General features: G+C 46.8%; 1 long non-coding RNA gene and 1 pseudogene across 1 annotated transcript; both read right to left on the bottom strand.

Annotated features, from left to right (window-relative positions):
• Positions 1-203: 203 nt before the first annotated feature.
• LOC147226188 (uncharacterized) lies at positions 204-6129 on the bottom strand (annotated as a pseudogene).
• A 1055-nt stretch (positions 6130-7184) lies between these two features.
• On the bottom strand, positions 7185-14844 carry LOC147226187 (uncharacterized). The gene is made up of 3 exons (XR_015107202.1): positions 14732-14844; positions 10229-10302; positions 7185-10138 (listed from the first exon to the last, which is right to left on the bottom strand). It is a non-coding gene; the product is annotated as an uncharacterized LOC147226187 (long non-coding RNA).
• Positions 14845-18511: the final 3667 nt, after the last annotated feature.

Here is an 18511-nt window from a genome sequence, read left to right as displayed (position 1 = left end):
TGTTGCTGCTGTACCATACGGTGATACAGCTGGTTAAGATGCACTCAACAATGCAGCTGCAGAAGTTGCTGATGTTATTTGACATGCAGAATTTCCTCAGTCTCCTAAATAGGAAAAAAATCGCTGTTGAGCCTTGTTATCTGACAGTGTGATGCTGAATGACCAGGTCCTTGCTCATGTGTATTTATAACTGCTCACCTTTTCTACTTTAGGCTTTCAGATTTCCTCATGTTCACTATCATCTCCATATTGTGAGTCAGGTTGCTGTCCTCATACCAAGACACCAAAATGGACAGCTCTATCCTGTAGGCTATTCCGTCTCTGCCAGTGATGCATCCTATCATTTCAGTGTCATCCACATACTTTATGATGATGTCCTTGTGGGAGGCAACACAGTTGTGGGTGAACAGCATGTAGGGGGTGGAGCTGAGGACACATCCCTTAGAAGTGCCTGTTTTTGTAATAATGCTGGCTAAAATCCTTTTACTGATGGTGACAGACCACAGTCTGTAAGTAAAGAGGGTGGGGTGCAGGTCGAAGATAGATATTCTGTTGGTGCATTTGTGGGGGATGACCATGTTCAAGGCTTTGGAAAGAACATCCTGATGTTGGAGTCTTTGTTTTCTACATGGGAGGTGAAGAAATGGAGAGCTGCATCTGAGATGGGCTAGCATGCAAACTACAGGGGGACCAGGGGGTCTGCAGTGGTGCTCTGTATGTGGGCCAGCACCACTCTCATAAAATACTTGATAATGATTGAAGTGATTGCTACTGGCATGTAATCATTCAGGCAAGTTAGTGGGCTCTTCTCAGGTAGTAGGACAATGGCTGTATTCAGTAAACAGGGGGAACGGAGCTCTGGCTGAGGGAGTGGTTGAAGATGGTAGTGACAACATCATCTTGCTCATTGGGACATGCTCTGACGGCCCACCCAGGGATGTTATTTAGATTGATCCTTCTCTGTGTGTTGTGTACCTGATCTGGCTGTTTGGTGTGTGTTTGTCTCCCCCCTATGCTCTCGTTGGAGGTTTTGAAGCAGGCGTAGAAGGTGTTGAGATCATCTGACAAACTGTCTGCTGATGCTGGTGGGAACTTGTAATTCTTGCTGTGCTGCAGATCTTGCCACATCCCTCCTGGGTCAGCAATTTTGAAAGCCATCCAGCTTCTCTCAGTACTGCCAGTTGGCTGTCCTGATGGCTTTCCTCAGTCCAATACTTCGCAGCTTTGTACTCTGACTCTAAATGCGAGAGAGCATGCATGCAGGAGGTGGTGTACCTGATTGTTCAACCAGGGCTTCTTTGTTGGGGAACTTCCTGAGCTGTATAGCTGTATAATGTATGGGTTTCACTTTCTAAATTGAATAACATAAAATATTTAACTTTTTCATTATATTACATTTTTTTGAGATTTACCTCTGAGTCCTCTCCCTGCATTTTATCCTTTCAGGAACTCCATGGTCAAACACCTTCTTTTATGTTACAACTGTCATTAGTTCCATTGATAACTAGTAGGAGCTGAACATTGTCTTTTATATTGTTACTTTCATCCAGTTCTAGTGAGAAACAGATTTTTTTTAAATGTGCCTTTGTTCTCCAGAAACAACAGACCAACATTCTTTATCATGCAGTCTTCAAAAAACCTGCCTTCTTAGAAAACTTTACTAGCCCTTGCTAATTTAAATGCCTTGTTATTTGATGCTTCACTTGCAGCTTGGTGGTGTTTTTTTTTTTTTTTTTTTTTTTTTCCTGAATCAGTAAATTAGCAGTAAATTAGCTAGAAGTAGCTGCCTTTCCCATGTGCAGGCATTGTTAGCATGCTTTGTGATAACATGACGGCTGATGTAGTCTTTTAAAACCACAATAGTTTCTTGGAATATCAGACATACATTGATTTGACATTGGTGAAAAAAATATTCTGTTGTCAACACATGGCAATCACTAAATACCTTTCTTTTCCTTGGTCTGATCATTTTTACAGAGTGTCTCATAGGGCAAAGCAAAAAAGTGAAGTAGAGTAATACATCACACCCCTGGAATACACAGTCTATTGGGGAAATGCTGGCATTGTAAGGAGAAGGCAAAATGAGCAAGGTGTAAAAATATAATTTAATAATGTAATTCAGACAGGTTTGGCAGGCAGAATTAAAGTCTAACAGGCTTTACATGACCTGTTGGGCCGTAGATCATTTGAAAAACTATCATTTCGATTTTATCATACATATATGTATGTGTGTGTGTAACTGTCTGTGACTGTAACACTGAATCAAAAAGTCTGATGTCCTACAGTCATATAAGAAAATCATTCTTGCTTATCATCATTCTTGTGTATTTGATAATAATATTTTGTCCTTTATTAATCTCCATGGGCAAATTTGTTCTCTGCAATTTAACCATCATGGATGAACCATGAGCAGTAGGCTGCCTTCGACCAGCGACAGGGGTTCAGTTAGGGGTTCAGTGTCTTGCTCAACAACACCCCCCCCCCCCAGCAGTACAGTTCTGTCATTCTACCTGTTGAGGGTAATGCTGAACCCCATGCAGCAGATTGGCTGCTTGCTCTGTGTGCTGAGTAGCACCCTGCTGGTCATCCATGCGCCAAAAGAGGAAGTTACATCCCTGCAAGAAATGACTAGCATGCTGCTAGAGCCAGGTTGGTCTTTTGTTGATACACACTTGTAAATCTGGCCAAGGTTTTGGTAAAAGGCAATTTTTTTTGCCACCCTCATCAAGTGCCTTGTCATTGGGGAATTTTGAGTGTCTGTAATTCATTTAAGTTGGTGCAAATCTGGTTTACATGTAAAGTGTCATGAATCAACTGTCTTATTGTGATTTAGCTATATGAATAAATCTGACTCGACTGGACATGCTAAGTTTTCAAAAGGTTGTCTGACAATGTTTCCAAGTGGAGGCCTCCATTTATCCCGGGTTTGTGTCCTTGTCCTGGTTTGGGTCTCAGGTAGAAGCACACTGGACGTGAAACCAGGAGCCCTGTTTCCTGTTCATCCTCTATTTCTCACCGTGAGTTTTGCATAAAAACATCCTATTTTACATCCGCATCTGTTCACTGATACTGTGTAGATACATATACTAATGCACCTGGACACATCCTCAGTGATGTTCCTGGGATTATTGGGTGTTTCGGGTCTTTAAACATCATACACCCTCATCCAGGTGACCCAGCCAGGGCTGATCAGACCCCGGCTTGTCTCCAGTTGGCACGCTAGCTGCCATGACTCCATGGCTCTCCTCTGAGGCCCTCTCAGCCGCTTCGGTGGTATTGCGGATGGCTCTTCTCTTATGCCGCCCAACAATGCCCAGACAACCCAGAGCACTGGCATAGGACCGGGCCACAAAGCCCCTGCAGCCCACTTCCACTGGAAGGCATTTTGCCCTCCATCCTGCTTGCTGGCACTCCCTGACCAGTCCTGTGTACTTGGAGAGCTTCCTCTCAAAAGCCTCTTCCAGGCGGTCTTCCCACAGGACGGTCAACTCCAGCATTATCACTTGAGTGGTGGCCTCTGATACAAGGACAATGTCAGGATGGAGGGTGGTGGTTGCAATATGGCTAGGGAACTTAAGCTGTTTTCCAAGGTCCACTAGCAGCTGCCAGTCTCTTGCAGATGTCAGGATGCCTGCTGGTGTTCTTTTGGCTGTGGCCGCCTGCTCCCCACCCCTGACAAAGCCAATGGAGTTCTTGGCTTTGCCCAAACCAACCCTGTGCTGAGTGCCTCAGCGATGGTCTTCAGGACTTGGTCATGCCTCCATCGGTAGCGCCCTTCTCCTAATGCTGTGGTGCAGCAGCTTAGGACGTGTTCTAAGGTGCCTCTCTTAGAACACAATGGGCAGGCTGGCGACTCCGCTAAGCCCCAAGTATGCAGGTTCGATGGACTGGGCAGCACATCATACACTGCCTGGACAAGAAATTTGATGCGATGGGGCTCAGCTTCCCAGATCTCCGTCCAGGTAACTTTCCTCTCAAGCGCATTTTCCCATCTTGTCCAGGCTCCCTGCTGTCTCATGCCCACCGCCTTTCAAGATCTCGATTCCTCCACAGACGCTCTCACCTCCTCTTGGACCAGGCGCCTCCTCTCCTTCCCCCTGGTGTTCATTTGGGGGGTTGGGAAGGAACCTAGGCCAGCTCGGCCCCGTGTGACGACTCCCACCAGAGTCCTATGGCGCAGCCTAGCTTCAGCTGTTTGTACAGCCTCTTCTACCTTCCACTTCCTGCCTGTCCTTACCTGGATTCCAGCATTAGCCACCTTTGGATTGCTCGAATCCCTGTACAGCACCACCTCTCTGGCTCTGGCTACCTTGAACTCCTCCTCCAAGGACTTGAAGGGCAGCTGCAGTTTGTTGTTGCGCCCATAGAGAGCAATGCTGCTCAGGCTCTTTGGTAACCCCAGCCATCTTCAGAGGTGGCTACTGACTTTCCTCTCCAGGGTTTCTACTGTGGAGAGTGGGACAGCATCGATGAGGAGCGGCCACAGGATCCTGGGGAGGATGCCGTGCTGGTAGACCCAAGCCTTGAATTTTCCAGGTAGACCGGACTTGTCCACAGACTTCAACCAGACATCCAACTCAACGCAAGCTGTCTTTATGGATGTTGCATCTTTGAGAGAGCTGTCAAACATCTTGCCCAGACTCTTGACTGGTCTCTCTGAGATTGTAGGGATAGCTGCACCTGCGATGTTGAAGCGAAACTTGTCTTCTACCTTCCCTTTCCTGAGCACCATTGACCTAGATTTGGCAGGTTTGAAGCTCATCCGGGCCCACACCATCACCTTCTCCAGCCCCTTCAGAATCCACCGACATCCCGGAACTGATTCTGTGGTAACTGTTAGGTCATCCATAAATGCCCTAATGGGTGGCTGTCGTTGTCCAGAGCTCATCAGGGGCCCTCTGCACTCTGGCTCAGCAGACTTTGTGAGCATATTCATGGCCAGGGAGAATAGCGTCACAGAGATGGTACAACCTGTGATGATGCCAATCTCCACCTTGTGCCAGCTGGATGAAATTGCTCCTGAAGAAACCCTCATGCTGAAGTTGTTGTAGTAGTCAGCGATGAGGTCTCTACATCTGCTCGGCACATGATGTTTCGCCAGAGTGAGCTGGACTAACTTATGGGGTATGGAGCCAAATGCATTGGCCAGGTCGAGCCATAACACTGTCAAATTGCCCCTCAGCTCTCTAGCCTCCCGGATTAGCTGTGTCACTACCCCTGTATGCTCCACACAGCCTGGCATTCCTGACACGCTACCTTTCTGAACTGATGTGTCGATGTAGGTGTTTCTAGCCAGGTATGAGCCCAGTCTCTTGGCGATAGTACTGAAGAAGATCTTTGATTCAACGTATAGGAGGGAGATGATGTGGAACTGATCAAACCGGGTGGAGCCTTCTTCCTTCGGAATCCATACTCCTTCGGCCCATCGCCATTGCTCTGGTATCTTCCCCTTTCTCCAGAAGACTCTCAGAATTTTCCACAGACGCATAAGCAGTTTGGGACAGTTTTTGTACACTTTGTACGAAGTACCGCTTGGTCCTGGAGCAGAGCATGCTCTGGCTTTATGGACAACCTCCTTGATTTCCATTAGCCTCAGCTGCAACATGTCAAACTGCACCTCTGGTTCAGGGGGATCAATGAGGATGTTGCAGTCTCCCAGCTCCATTTCTCTTCTGGGGTCGCCGAACATCTGTGAGAGGTCTCGATCGATGTCTTCCCTTGAAGAGGTAAGTTTGCCACTGTGTTTCTGGCATAGTAGGTCTTTTGTGAACTTGGAGGGGTTCTCGATAAAGCCCGTTCGTTTACGAGCCCTCTCACGTCGCCGCCTCCGATGCCACTCTGCTCGGCGTCGGACCCTTATCCTCTTCCGGTGGATGGCCATCAATTGGGTTAGGCCAGATCGCTCCTCCTCTCCTGCCTCCTTATACTGGCGCTTCAGCCCTCTCATCTCCCTTCTGATGAGACAGCTTTTACTGATACTGTTCGCCTTGCTATTGCCAGGTTCAGACACACAAGAATTGCTCTGAATAAAAGTACTTTGTAAGATACAGACCTTGGATTGACAGATTGAACATTAAAATCATGTCTCATGTTTCTCTTGTGTTTCATGAAGTTTCTGTGCTCATTCATCCTCAGGCCTTGGTCCTTCTGCTTACACGCATATCCACAATAACGCAAGCAAGACTGCTGTTGCAACATGTCTTAAAATTATATTTAACCCCAAAAAAAGTTAATGCTGTGCCTCCTTCTGTTGGCTTTATTTAATCCATTAAATTATATCTTCCATCAATGACCCATGAGTTGTACAGTATGTTAGAACATTACAATAATGTTTGTCTCATGGCTTTTTATTCCTTCTTGTGTAACTGCTGTAGGTCTGATCTGTTGAGTGACTCTAGACAAAAAAGGGATTCTTGTTTTCATATTTACATCAAAGGTTTGATTGTGATGTTCATCAATATTCATTATCATTATGTAATGGATGTTTATTCCCCCCCTACCTCCCTTCAGGTCAACTACCCAAACAAGTCCCTGGACTCATTCAACACGGTGGTTGTCTGGCACATCTACTATGCCCCCTTCACATCTGTGGTTCTCAACCACCTCAGTCACCCTCTTCCAGAAGTGAAGCAGCATGCCATCTGCGAATGTGGTCGACTTGCTGGGCGCCTTCCTGGTCATCATGGTGAGCGTGGCCATGCATTTATTCAAAGAGCTGCAGGTCAGTGGGTCGTCTGTTTCATCAAATTCATAACTACAACAAAAAACTGCCCTGAGAATATAGAGGAAGTGTAGTGCAATGAATTGCAGATAAAAATGGAACAGCTAACCAATCAGCTGTGCCAACCAGCAGAAGAGGCACCAGCAAATGACAGACAGTGGAAGGATGAGGGACACAAAGGACAGAGGAAAAACAGGGTCTAATGAACAAGGTGAAAGAGAGTTTCCGTCAGGGCCCAGAGTCTTCATCATCAGCTGAGGGGCTGAGCCTTGACATGTCCTCATCGGAGCGTTTCTCTGGTTGTATGGTCAACTGGTTGTCTGATGTGTGTTTCTCACAATCATCATCAGGTGTCAGTGATATCGTCACGGCCCCCCATCCTCAGTAATTTCAGTGCCCTCCCCCTCCTCCCCCAGCAAGATTCTTTACATTAGTTTCAGCTGGAGAACTTTGACATATGTCGCTATTTTATTCAAGCAGAAAAAATTCAGTTGACATTGCCACCTGATAAGCTGCTAAACCAGGGGGTCGTTTCTCATCTAGAACTGTCTTGCATGGTATTACATCATGAGAAACAACAAAAGAGGTGAGCAAGATATTATATTAATTATTAGCAAGTACCAGAATATCATTTTGGATATCAAGTTTAGTGTAGATTATAATTAACTTCACTTGTTGCCAGGGGCTTTATACCCCTGGAGGGGTCACCTTGGGCAAACAGGTCTCAGAGTAGGGATTAGACAAAGAGCGGCTCAGAAGACCCCCATGAAGAACAATATCATTGAACCCAGCTTTCCCCTGCCCAGATGCGGGTCACCAGGGTCCCCCCTGGAGCCAGGCCTCAGGGCAGGGCTCGTGGTGAGTGCCTGGCCCGGCCAGGCACAGCTCAAAGGAATGTCATAGATCTCTCTTCCCCTGGGCTCACCACCAACAGGACGGGCCAAGGGGGTTGGGTGCAGTGTGACCCAACGGTGGCCAGAGCAGGGGACCTTGGTGGTCTGACCCTCGGCTGCAGAAGTTGGCTTTTGGGACATAGACTGTCACCTCTCTGGTGGGGAAGGAGCCCAAGCTGGTGCATGAGGCTGAGAGATTATGGCTAGATTTAGTTGGACTCACCTTGATGCACAGTGTGGCATCTGGAATTAGGCCTCTTGAGAGGGGCTGGACTCCTTTTTATTCTGGAGTTTCCCCGGGGGAGAGGGGCAGGTATGGGCATCTTGATTGCCCCTCGTTTCGGTACCTGTACGTTGGGGTTCAAACCCAGTGGACGAGAGGGTAGCCTCCCTCTTCCTTCAAGTAGGGGGACAGGTTCTGTTGTTTGTGGCTATGCACACAACAGCAGTTCATTTTACCCACCCTTCCCTAGAGGGGCTGGCAGAGAGTGCCCCTACCTCGTTCCCCCTCGTTCTACGGGGGACTTCACACTCACATGGACAACGACACTACGACTTGAAAGGGCGTGATTGGGATGAATGGGCCCCTGATCTGAGCCTGAGTGATGTGTTGTTATTGGACTTCTGCGCTCAATATGGATTGTCCATAACAAACACCATGTTCATGCATAAAGGTGTCCATATGTGCACTTGGCACCAACGTACCTTGCAGCCTGGACACTCATGTCTGCATGTCCTGAACACTTGGGTGAAGAGAGGGGTGGAGCTGTCAACTGATCACCATCTGGTGGTTAGCTGACTCTGATGGTGGCGGAGGATGCTAGTCAGACCTGGCAGACCCAAACTTAACACGAGGGTCTGCTGGGAATGTCTGGCAGAGTCCCCTGTCAGAAGGAGTTTCAACTCCCACCTCTGGTGGAACTACAGCAACGTCCCGAGGGAGGCAGGGGACATTCTATTTGAAGTGGCCATGTTCCGTGCTTCCATTGTCAAGGGAGCAGACTGGAGCTGCAGCCATACGGTGGTCGGTGCCTGTCCAGGCGACAACCCTCGAACCCGCAGGTGGAACCCAGCGATGAGAGATGCCGTCAAAATGAAGAAGGATTCCTATCGGTGGTCCTGGCCCGTGGGGCTCAGGACGCAGCTGACAGTTAACGGGAAACCAAGCGGCATACAGCTTTGGTGGTCACCGAGGCAAAATTTCGGGCGTGGGGAAATCATGGAGAACGACTTCTGATGGGCATCAAGGAGATTCTGGTCCACCATCTGGCAACTCAGGAGGAGAAAGCAGTGCTCCGTCAACACGGTGTACAATGGGAGCAGGGTGCTGCTGACTTCAACTCAAGACATTGTAGATCGGTGGCAAGAATACTTCTGAGACCTCCTCATCCCCGTCGAAATGCAGCAAGGAAGCAGGGCCGGGGTACTCTGGAGCAGACACACTTAATTCCAGGCTGAAGTTGCTGGAGCAGTCAAAAAGCTCTTCAGTAGTGGGAACCTTGGGGTGATTCTGGGCTACCATGGGTTCCTCAAGGCTCTAGAGGGCTGTCCAGGCTGACACACCTCTGCAGCATTGTGTGGATGTTGGGGAGAGTGCTGCTGGACCAGTAGACCGGGGTGGTGATCCCCCTTTTTATAAAGGGGGATTGGAGGGTGCGCTCCAAATACAGGGGGATCACACTCCTCATCCTCTCTGCTAAGGCTTATTCAGCTGTGCTGGAGAAGAGGGTCCACTGCGTCGTTGAATCTCGGATCTCGGAGGAGCACTGTCGATTTTTGTCCTGGTTGTGGACTGGCTCTATACCCTCAACAGGGTTCTCGAGGAGACATGGGAGTTTCCCCAACCAGTCTATATGTGTTTTTTGGATCTGGACAGGATTGTTCCACGGGCAATCCTGTGGGGGTGGTCTGGGAGTATGGGGTATCAAACCCCATTATATGGGCTGTTGATTGATGTTGGAACTTGGTCCGCATTACTGGTTCGCAGCAGAGTGTGAAGCGGCTGGGATGGGGATCGGCACCTCCAAATCTGAGACCATGGTGCTCAACCAGACACGGGCGGAGTGCCTACTTCAGGTCAGGGTTGAGGTCCTGCCCCAAGAGGAGGAGTTCAAATATCTTGGGGTCTTGTTCACAAGTGAGGGAAGGATAGAGCGGCCGATTGACAGGCAAATTGGTGCAGCATCTGCAGTGATGCAGACTCTGTACCGATCTGTCATGATGAAGCTGAGCCATGGGAATTGGGTAGTGACCGAAAGAACGAGATTGCAGATACAAGCGCCCAAAATCAGTTTTCTCTGCTGGGTGGCCGGCCTCTCCCTTAGAGATAGGTTGAGAAGTTGTGTTGTCCAGGAGGAGCTTGGTGTAGAGTCCCTGTTCCTCCCCATAGAGAGGATTCAGACTGGGTGACTGAGGTATTCCGGCCATGTCCATCTGGGAGGAGGCTACAGGGAAGATCAGGTCATGCTGGAGAGACTATGTCTCTAGGCTGGCCTGGGAATGCCTTGGGGTCCCCCCAGAAGACCTGGACCATGTGGCAGGGAAGACTGGATAAGCGTTGGTAGATAGATGGGTGGATGGATATTTCACTTCAAATATACTGGTAAATACAGACCTGATGCTTTTCTAAACGGATGAATCTTTGAATTCCTTGTAGGCTCTTCCAGGTCATGACCAGGTCGTGAACAACTGAAAACAAAAGTGATCAGATTAATCAGATTGTCATTTATTCTTGGTTTTTATGTTGACATTCATTTATGGTATTATGAAAATTATGAACATTTTAGGAAGACTTTTGTGTAGTTACTTAGAAATTACATTGGCTCAAAGGTGTCTTCTTACAGTGTTCTTCAACTAATATTATCTCATTAAGGGTGGTTTTCCTTAATTTTGTTCATGTCATTATCAGGTAATGGTCACTTGAGGGATCACATTTTGATTGAGGCCCAAACCACATCACAAGATCAGAGAAATAAGGGATTTATCAAAAAGAAACTCAGTAATAATAAAAGATCTTTGTTTGTACCTCAGCTCCCTTGAGAAAGTTAATTTTGACTGCAATGCCAAAAGACTCGAAAGCCAACAAGCCTTTTAAAATGACACTTAAGAAAATTCCTCAATATTAATACTACTCACACTTGACATTTTTTATAATCAAAGATACAATATTGATTTGACATGTTAACATCTTATTGCAAACTGAGGGATTTGTATATATATTTTTGATCGTATGATTTTTACAGCTATTATAATTTTTCTTCAAACTATTTGGTTGTTATACCGTGATTTTATTTTCATATATTTTGTGTATAGCTGGGATCATGGGCTGCTGATCATGAATCTTGTGGGTTGTGGCAGAAATATTATATATTATATATTACAACATCCACAAGTTGTTGTTCTGATGGCTTCATAAGGCTCTAATTTTCAGGTCTCACTGTAGCTGCTTGTGAACTGGCCGAGATGAAAATCAGCAATCCCAGTTTTTTGTCTTCACTCCTATGTGCCTTCCGGCCACTGATGGTAGCCTTCGGACTACAACTGCCGCTATTTTTTGATTTTTTTTTTTTTTCCTGAGGCCGCTGCCTTTTACACACTCACCCACAAACACATTTCGGGTTGTCAAATAAACTTCATTATACTTTAAAAGGGGAGTTTCCTGGTATTCTGTGTGTGCATACTGTGACAAGACTGTGTGACAGGGTCAGTGCTCAAATTTACCGTATTTTTACGACCATAAGGCGCTCCGTACTAAAAGGTGCAGTCTCAGTGATGTGTGCCATTACTGTATTTAACAGACACATAAGGCGCACCTGATTATAGGGCGCGGGTTTTATATACAATCTACGCCCACACTTCTCCTTTTAACGTTCTCATGGTGTCCTCTACTACGTCACCTTTAAAACAACAACAAACACACAAGCATACAAGTGTGTGTATTTAAAAATAGAGCGGGAGCAAAACTGAGTTTGCTATTCAAATTTTTTATACCAGTAATCGTCATCAATCAAACCCATCGAAGTCCTCATCCTCTGTTTTTGATTTGAACAGCTGCGCTAAATCTCCGTCAAACATGCCAGGTTCACTTTCTTCACTGTCGGAGTCACTTTCCGTGCCTACAGCTCCTCAGAAATGATGCCGGTTTTTGCGAAAGCTGGAACCACAGTGCCACCAGACACGTTAGCCCAAGCATCTACAATCCATTCGCAATCCATTCCACTCTTAGTGAAACTGTGGTCTCCATCTGTCATTCATCGCTCCCACACTGCTCGCAGCCTTACTTTGAACGGCTGGTTCACACCAATGTCCAGTGATCCTTAATCGATTCATTAATCTTAAATTCTCTGGTGGCTGCTCGATTTCCATGTTCCTCCACGTAGCTGATGGCCTTCAGTTTAAACTATGCTTCATAAGCATGTCTCTGCCATTTTCAGGGTTGTTAAAACAACGATTTTCAGCATAACGCACATACCTGTTCTTTCATATACAATCAACGCCCACACTTCCCCCTGTAACGTTCTATTGGTGTTCTTTACTACATCTGCCTTACAACAATAACACACACGGCGCACTGCACTATAGGGCGCGCCGCACATTTTGAAGAAAAATCTAAGGCTTTTATGTGCATCTTATAGTCGTGGAAATATGGTACACCTTATTCATCCAAAATATAATTGTTGTTAAATATTGACATTTTTAGATAAGTACCCTTTTCTTAAGACTGTATTCCACTATTTAGTTATTATTTTCCAGTTTTGCTTGTGGTGACCCAAATTAAGTCTAATATCATTATTGAACCCTAACACAAATTGAGGCTATGGAGACAAGATAAACAATGATTTTACACAAGACCCTTACATCACCAGATCAATAAAGGAAAATTGAAAGGCCTGACCTGCATCCTCCACCACTATCAGTGTCAACTCACCACTAGGTGAGAAGTTGACAACAGCGCAGGATCTGCCAGAGCAGTGGTGTTCCATGTCCCTGGAGTTAGCTTCTTCAGCTGAGGATTGGACCACTAGTCTCCTGCCTTCAGCCACCATCTAGCTCACAGTCCACCCAACTCCTTTGCCTACATTATCTTTTTGCCTGTGTCCGGCCAGGCATCATGGGTGCAAGCCTGTACACTATCTCACTTTGCAACCCCATAATGAGGCAGGGCTCCAGAGTGTGGCCCTGGGGACCTGCATCTAGGCAAGAGAAAACCAAGTTCATTAGTTCTTTTCATCATGGGGAACTACTGAAGCACATTTTGTCTAGTCCCTCACCTTGGACCTGTTTGTGTTTTTTCTGCACATTTCTGTTATCAAAACCTTTTTATTTATTAAACCACCATGTGTTGACCGATGCTGCCTCAGGGTGGCACGGGCCAGTGTCTCCCTGAGCCGGGCCCAAGCCCAGATAGAAAGGCCATCCGGCATAAAACTTTTGCCAAAACCAAACAGGCGAATCAAAATTAATAACCAGGTCAGTCGAGGCCCTGGATAACAACGACTGCCATTGGTACCGATGACCTACAGGGAACCAATGGAAACTGGGCTACTGCAGGTCAAAGAATGAGAGGAGGAAGGTGTGTCTCACTATTATAGTTGTGTACCTTCCACCTAGGCCCTTTGGAGTATTTCTGGAGGAACTTGATGCACTCATATCACACTTCTCCATTGACGATTTCACTCTTACTCTTCTTAGTGACTTCAACTGTGGGGAAAAGTACAAGCTAGAACGCTAGTTTCTCCTTTGACCTTCACCTCTCTCCCTCGCCTGCCACCCATGTGGTCGGTCGTCAGCTTGACCTAATCTTCACCAGAAACTGCCCTCTTACTAACATCTTGGTCATGCCTGTTGATAAGAAACAGCTCTCAGATCACCATTTCATCACCTGCACCCTAGTCCTCTCCCCCTCTCCCTCAACTCCCCCCACTGCCCACCTGGTCTCTACACGCAGACACCTCCGTTCACTGAATCCCACAGATCTTGCCTCATCCACTACAGCTTCTCTCCCCTCAATCAATTCATTTTCCCTCCTCCCCGATGATGAAGCTACTGACACACTGATTTCCACCCTCTCCACCTCAACAGAACAACTCTGCCCCCTCACCTCCAGACCTGTTCGCTCAACCCCACCAGCTCCATGGCTATCTGACACTGTGACAGATGGACCCTAAGAGTGGCTGAACGCAAATGGATGAAGTCCCTACACCCTGATGACCTCCAAACCTTCCAATCGCTCCTATCCACCTTCTCCTCTATCTCTCAAAGGCGAAAGCCACCTTCTATCACTCCAAAATTCAATCCTCTGCATCTAATCCCAAGAAACTCTTTGAAACCTCCACTACACTTCTCCAACCCCCTCCTGCCCCTCCCACCTCTTCCCTTCTACCCGATGATTTCACAAACTTCTTCGAAAAGAAAGTAAATGACATTAGATCCTCTTTCTCTCACAACCCTACCAGCTCCACAGCCAACGTCCCCTCCTCTCCCTCACCACCTATTGGACCAGTCACTACCCTCCTCCAATCCATCGTCTTCATCCCCTCCTTACCCACCTCAGCCTACCCAACCCCACTTCAGCCCTCTCTCTCCCCCCAAGGTCCTCAAACTCATAACATTCAGCCGGCCGACCACCTGCTCCCTCGACCCGGTCCCCCCCTTACAATCCATAGCACAAGACCCTCTCCCCTTCCTATCTCACCTCATCAACACGTCCCTCCAGACAGGCTGCTTTCCATCTGTCTTCAAGTCTGTGAGGGTCACCCTTCTGCTCAAGAGACCAGCACTTGACCCATCTGACGTCAAAAACTATAGACCCGTCTCCCTACTACCCTTTCTCTCAAAAACACTTGAGTGCGCAGTCTTTAACCAACTCTCTCACTACCTTCAGCAAAACAACCTCCTGGACCCTCTTCAGTCAGGGTTTAAAGATGGTCACTCGAAAGAGACGGCCCTCCTTGCGGTGTAACAATCACTGCAGGAAGAAAGAGCAGCCTCTCTCTCATATGTGCTTATACTTCTTGACCTGTCAGCCGCGTTCTACACAGTCAAACACCAGATCCTTGTCACCACCCTCAATGGTCTGGGTGTCACAGGCTCTGCACTCTCCCTGTTGGCATCCTACCTGACAGGTCGCTCCTACCAGGTGACAGGGCGGGGGGCTGTGTCTGAACCACGCAGACTGTCGACCGGTGTTCCAAAAGGTTCGGTTTTCGCAGGCCCCCTCCTCTTCTCCCTGTACACAACATTGCTTCTGTCATCTGCTCACATGGCTTCTATTACCACTGCTGTTTAGCTGGGATTCCCCATCTAGGAATAATTTCCACTATCAGGGCTTTAGCCACTGCATGCGCATCTGCTTGTTTACTTGGAAATACTTCGACGTATTTTGACCACATATCTAACATTATTTTTTTTACATTACAATACCTTTTCCCTTCCGCAGGTGTCAGCTTGACAAAGTCCATCATGATGTGTTCATTTGGTCTTATTGGAGGCTGATGTGCTTCTGGTCAGATATTCTATGGTTTACATAGGTTGTTGTGTGCGGGAGTCATACATGCCCTGCAGTATTTGTCTGCATACTACATAAACCCCTTTGTGTACAAATACATTGCCATGATTGACATAACTTCCCCCTTTGGACACATGGTCTTTCACATGTGTCCACTTCGCAAAATGGGGGGAGAAATGTTTGGGTAGACAAGGCTTATTGTTTGAACCCCACCATATGTTGGTGTGGAATTTGCATCCGAAGCAAGCACATCTACATCAGAACAGACGGCATAGCCAAATCAGTTGGTACCATTATCATCATAGGAGGCTGATCCAATTATGTAGAGGATCATATCCAGGTTGATCAACAGGGCCTCTGACAGATCAGGTTGAGGAGAGCATATTTGTTCGAGTACTGAAATGCAGCAATGGTTTACTCCTTTAACTTCAAGGGGTAACAATGTGGCTGGGTTTAGCAGGGTGCATCGCTTGACAGTAATGTTGGACATATCCAATAAAGTGGTGGTATACCCCAAATAATGAGTGTTCTTTTGTTCTAGTAAAATGAGGGACCCGGCATGCAGAACCAAGAGAGTGAGTAGTGCATAGGCCACAAGCCTCGAGAGGCCAAGGCTATCACTCATGGACAGCAAGGCAGTCCAGCTGCTACCGTGTCCAATTTAGAGGAAAAATAGGTGAATGGACAGAGCCCATCCCCATGTTTTTGTAGTAGCACTGACACCATACGCCCACCCGTTTCATCGCAGGTTTGGATAAAGGGCTAAGAAGGGTCTGAAGCAATTGCTTTATCATGTTCTGTCTGCCTGTTCTGTCTCAGGAGTCCACCAAATTTTCTCAGAAGGAGCCATTCAAGTGCCATAAATTAAATCAGTCAGCAGAGTAGTGTGCATTGAATACTTTGGGATAAACTGCCTGCAGTAGGAGCAGAAGCCTAGGAAAGATCTCATCTGCTTCTTTGTGATTGGTTTTGGGATGTTTCGGATTGCTGCTATGCAGGCAGGAGATAGAGATTTCCCTCCGCCAAAACCATGTGGCGAAGGAATGTCACTTGGGTTTGCACAAACATTTCTCTCCATCCTTCAGGAGGTTGGTTTAAAAATGAGCGTCTGGCCCCATGGATACATGAGCAGTGCAACACACATTGTCCGAAGGCATGTAAGTCGAGTTTTGATGCCTCATGCGTTTCTTGGACAACTGTAAAAATTCCATGGTGTATTTTCCATCTGTGATTTTCCACACATACAGGTCATTGTAAGAGATGCCTGTCCATGCTGTCAGTGTTATATTTTTAGACGGGGTCACTTTTATGCCCTCGGGAGTTGAGATCAGACCAGTTCCCCATTTTTGCATCAGATCTCTTCCTAGCAGATTAACTAGGCCTCTCTAAGTGAAATTAGGAAACTATGATTATAATTGTCATGAACTGCCATCAAGGGTACTAAAAAACGCTCACACACTGTGTTTCCTGACGCTCCTATGGAATATATGGATTTGCCGCTTAACTCTACTGATGGTGGTTCCCCAGCCCTCATTACTGAATAGGTTGCGCCCTAATCAACTAAAAATGTGATCTGTTTCCCATGTACCTGTACTGTAAGGGTGGGCATGTTTAAATAAGATCGTGATGACATGTGTACCTATGTACCTTCCAATGAAGTTTTTGCTTCAGCAGTTACACTTTTTGTGAGAGTCCCGAGTGTCATCCAGCGCATAGCTCACATGTCCCTGCTCCATGATTTCGTTCTCAGGGGCTTCAGAGGTTTCTTGATTCGGTTGAAGTCAGTCTGCTTGGGTTGGGTTGATTGGTTGTTGCTCACGGAATTCATGGCTCCCACTCCATGAGGGCACTTTCTGGCTCAGTGCCCCTTTTCCCCACAGTGGAAGCATGTATCAGGGTCCCACTCTTTCCTTGGTCTCCCACAATCTCTTCTTCTTCCTCGTCCAGTCAGGCCATGTCAAAGGTCGTCAAAAAGACTACTGGGCTCTCCAAATTGGATTTTCACCCAACTTTCTCCATAAAACCCTATTCTCCGTATCCTCCTCTCTCATGACAACTACCTTCATATCCTCTCTCACTACGTCCATAAATCTTCTCTTTGGTCTTCCTCGAGACCTCTTGCCTGGCAGCTCCAATTCCAGCATCCGTCTACCAATATATGATAGACTCATTCCTGATCCTCTCCATCCTGGTCACTCCCAAAGAGAACCTCAACATCTTCATCTCTGCAACCTCTAGTTCTGCCAGCTGTCTTTTGGTTATTGTAACAGTTTCTAGTGCATACATCACTGCTGGTCTCACCACTGTCTTGTACACCTTTCCTTTTATTCTGCCTGATAGTCTTCTATCACATAGTACCCCTGACACTTTTCTCCACCCATTCCAACCTGCTTGGACCCGTCTCTTCACCTCTTTTCCACACTCTCCGTTGCTCTGGACTGTTGACCCTAAGTACCTGAAATCCTCCAGCTTCTTGATCTCCACTCCCTGTAGCCTCACCGTTCCACCCGAGTTCCTTTCATTCACACACATATATTCTGTCTTGCTGCGACTAACTTTCATTCCTCTCCTTTCCAGAGCATACCTCCATCTCTCTAGATTTTCCTGTACCTGTTGTCTGCTCTCACTACAGATCACAATGTCATCCGCAAACATCATGGTCCATGGGGATTCCTGTCTAACCTCATCTGTCAGCCTATCCATCACCATTCCAAACAAGAAGGGGGTCAGAGCTGATCCCTGATGGAGTTGCGACTCCACCTTTAACTTCTCTGTTACCCCTACAGCACACCGTACCAGTGTCTCACAGCTAGCATACATGTCCTGCACCAGTCTAACATACTTCTCTGCCACTCCAGACTTCCTCATTGATACCAGAGCTCCTCTCTTGGCACCCTGTCATATGCTTTTTCTAGGTCCACAAAAACACAATGCAGCTCCCTCTGCCCTTCTCTGTACTTTTCTATTAGCATTCTCAACGCAAATAATGCATCTGCAGTACTCTTCCTAGGCATGAAGCCATACTGCTGTTCACAAATGCTGACTTCTGCTCTCAGTCTAGTTTCCACTACTCTTTCCCATAACTTCATTGTTTGGCTCATCAACTTTATCCATCTATAGTTGACACAATTCTGCACATCCCCTTTATCCTTAAAAATAGGCACCATCACACTTTGTCTCCATTCTTCAGGCATCTTCTCACTCTCTAAGATCTTGTTGAATAATCTAGTCAGAAAATCTACCGCTGCCTCTCCTAGACACTTCCACACCTCCACAGGTATATCATCAGGACCAACTGCTTTTCCACTCTTCATCCTCTTCAATGCCTTCCTCACTTCACTTTTACTAATTTTTGCAACTTTGTGGTCTACAATAGTCACCTCTTCTACC

This window comes from Fistularia commersonii, chromosome 15, assembly GCF_037954325.1.
Source record: "Fistularia commersonii isolate RoL2024-O1a breed Wild chromosome 15, RoL_Fcom_v1.0, whole genome shotgun sequence".
Taxonomy (NCBI): Eukaryota; Metazoa; Chordata; class Actinopteri; order Syngnathiformes; family Fistulariidae; genus Fistularia; species Fistularia commersonii.
The sequence above is the reverse complement of the archived record's forward strand: the minus strand, read 5'-3'. Positions and strand labels throughout refer to the sequence as shown.